This window comes from Pyxicephalus adspersus, chromosome 1, assembly GCF_032062135.1.
Source record: "Pyxicephalus adspersus chromosome 1, UCB_Pads_2.0, whole genome shotgun sequence".
Classification (NCBI taxonomy): domain Eukaryota; kingdom Metazoa; phylum Chordata; class Amphibia; order Anura; family Pyxicephalidae; genus Pyxicephalus; species Pyxicephalus adspersus.
The window spans coordinates 2574576-2577772 of NC_092858.1; positions in this window are offsets into that span (position 1 = coordinate 2574576).

Sequence of the window (3197 nt, forward strand, 5' to 3'; positions counted from 1 at the left end):
AGTGTGTGACTGTGGGGGGACATTAGAGTGTCAGCTCGTCTGTACAGAGACTGATGGGACTGGCTCAGTGATCTCTGTACAGCACTGCAGTATATGTCAGAGCTATATAAATGTATAATAATAGTGTGTGACTGTGGGGGGACATTGGAGTGTCAGCTCCTCCGTACAGAGAGATGTGATTGGCTCAGTGTAAAATTAACGCATGTGACATGTCAATATGAATTATATCTAATTTCCTGTCTGTATAGAACACTCACCGCCTCTCCCCTCTGGCATTCAGGTGACAGCAGCGCCAGGAAATGTCAGATTTATAAAGCAGTCAGCAGACTCCTCCGGCCTCTGTGGATTAATTATAGGTCAGAGCCATCCATAGCACAACTTTAGATCCCAATAGTCCCAAAGGATTGAGCAGTCCGGCTATATTAATTTGTCTTTGTGATCACAGGGACTAATAAGGAGGGAGAATCTCCCCCTCATGGACACAGACCACCTAATGATCATTGATGAGAATAAAAGAACATTAAATGTAATTTGGAATTAAACTGTTAAATTGATGGATGAATAATTTATAAACAGCGCCCTAGATGTGTACAAACACAAAATGATTACTCATTAATATTATGAACTTGTATTTATATATCACCAACATATTACGCAGCTCTGTACAGTAAGTCCATAATCATGTCAAACCAAAGACTGGGTTGAGTTATTAATACCTAAAACACATGGGCAGATCCACTGCCAATTATTATTAATATTACACAGTATTTATATAGCCTTGACATATTACGCACCGCTGTACATAGTCCATAGTCATGTCACTAGCTGTCTCTCAAAGGAGCTCACAATCTAATGTCCCTACCATAGTCATCAGAACCATCTAAGGTCAATTTGGGGGGAAGCCAATTAACCGCATGTTAAACTGTATGTTTTTGTAATTTGATAGCGAAAGTGAGTAATGTGATCGATTATCTTCTGATCGGTAGCTGGTTGGTCAGAAGTCCTGAATAACCGCACTGTCAGGATCTCCTCAGGCAGGTAGCACGGGATCAGGCCACTGGGCTCTTTGCTGCTGGGGGTCACCAGGCCCTTGGGGTCACCCTACCTGAGCAGGAAGGCTGAAGGGGCCTCCGTGTAGAGAGAGGTGGCAGGCAGATGCAGTCCGGTTCCAGGCACAGGTCAGGGCAGGCGGCAGACAGGCAAAGTCAGGTTCCAGGTGCAGGTCAGTTCAGAAATCACAAAGGAATTACCAGCAGAGTATCAGGGTAACTGTTGCAAAGTCAAAGCACCAGCCTCCATTACTGCTGAGTCTAAATAGCCTCTACCCCTTTAAGGAGCTCCTCCTCCCTGTGCTGTGTCAGTGTGAGCAGAACAGGAAGTGATGCATGTTCTGTCAGCCAGAGACAAAGAGTGAGTGCTGCATTTGGTAGCTAGGGTACACAGGCACGGGATGTAGCAGGACGGTTTAGCAGGGGCCGCTGTGGGAACTGACAGGTATTGTGACAGTGCCCCCCCCCCCTTAAGGCAACCTTCGGGTTTATCCAGGTGTGCCCGATGAAAAGCCCTTACCAACCTGGTGGCATGAACATCACCAGAAGGCTCCCAGGAATATTCCCCTGGACTGAAACCTTTCCATTTACCTAGGTACTGAAGACGGCTCCCTGATCTCCTAGAATCCAGGATGGCCTCAACTTCAAATTCTTCATTGCCTTCAACCAATACTGGAGAAGGTGGTTGAGACGATCTGCCAACCGAAGAACTCAGTACAGCTGGTTTCAAGCAAGACACATGAAATACTAGATTGATCTCCAAGGAGTCGGGCAGCGTCATTCAAAAAGCCAGGGGGTTGATGACCTTCGAGACAGGGAAAGGACCATTAAACTTAGCCCAACTTCCTAGAGGAGTAGCAAAGTCTCAGGTTGGCAGTGGATAGCCAGACAAGGTCCCCAGGATTAAATTCAGGACAAGACCGCCTCTTCTTGTCAGCTTCCCTCTTTGTTCTTGCCTGTGCTTGAGCCAGACAGGACTTTATTCTCCTCAAATTGTTTGAGATTAACGTGACACGATCTTGACTTAACAGGGCCATTTGGGATCGGGGTAGGATGAAATCCAAGTTTGCAAAAAATGGTGACTGAGAGGAGGCTGAATGAACTGCATTCTTGTATGCAAACGAGTTAATACAGGGATTATGGGCCTGCAACCATGGTATACCCAGGATAGCGGGAAGTAGTGGAGAGGGTATCGCATCGAAACCTAAAAGCTCCTGATGCCCCAGTTGTAAAGTTATGGGAAGGGGAACTGTCTCCAATGTAACTAGGCCAGTCTTGATGGTAGAGCCATGTGCAAGTCGCAGATAGAGGGGTTGTTCCTTGTTGCGAAGGAGTACAAAGAGTTGCTTGGCCAGAGTGACATCCAAGAAACAGGTGCAAGCCCCAGAATCAACAATGGCTTGTACTTCAGTGGTTCTGTCAGGGCTCTGGAGGAACAAAGAAAGCAAATTATGAGCGGAGGACAGATGAGTTAGCGTGGCTGGGGGTGAGGGAGTCGACTCACCCCTGCGCCCAGGTCCAATGGGGAAGTTACGCAGCAGATGACCAGGAGAGCCACAATACAGGCAGAGATTGGCCTGAAAACGCCTCTGGCGGACAGTGAGGGCCTGGCTAGACCCAACTGCATAGGTTCTGGGCAATCTAGAGACAGGAAGTGGAGTGGGTTAAGGGACCGATTGTGGTGGAGGTGGGTAATTGGAAGACCAAGGTGAGCGAAAGGTTTTTGACTTCCCCATCCTGAGCTCTCGTAATCTTCCGTCAATCTGGGTTACTAGCCTGATTGAGTCTTTTAGGGAATCTGGAACACCCACTCTGGCTAACCCATCTTTCAGACATTCAGACAACCCAATCCGAAATTGATGTTTGAGAGCGGCGTCATTCCACAGAGTATCAAAGCTCCATCTGCGAAAGTCTGAAATGTAGTCCCCAACCGGGCGTCGGCCTTGTTGAAGATTGCAGGCTGCTTGATTGAGGGCTGCTTCAGCTGTGGCAGTACGCCGGGGATCATCATAAAGTTCTGCCTACTTCTCAAACAGTGCATTTACATTAACTAAGGCTTCATCACTGTGTTCCTTCAATCGAAGGCCCAGGCTTGTGGTTCCCTCTGGAGGAGGGAGACTACAGTGCCCACCATGGTGTGTTCCTCTG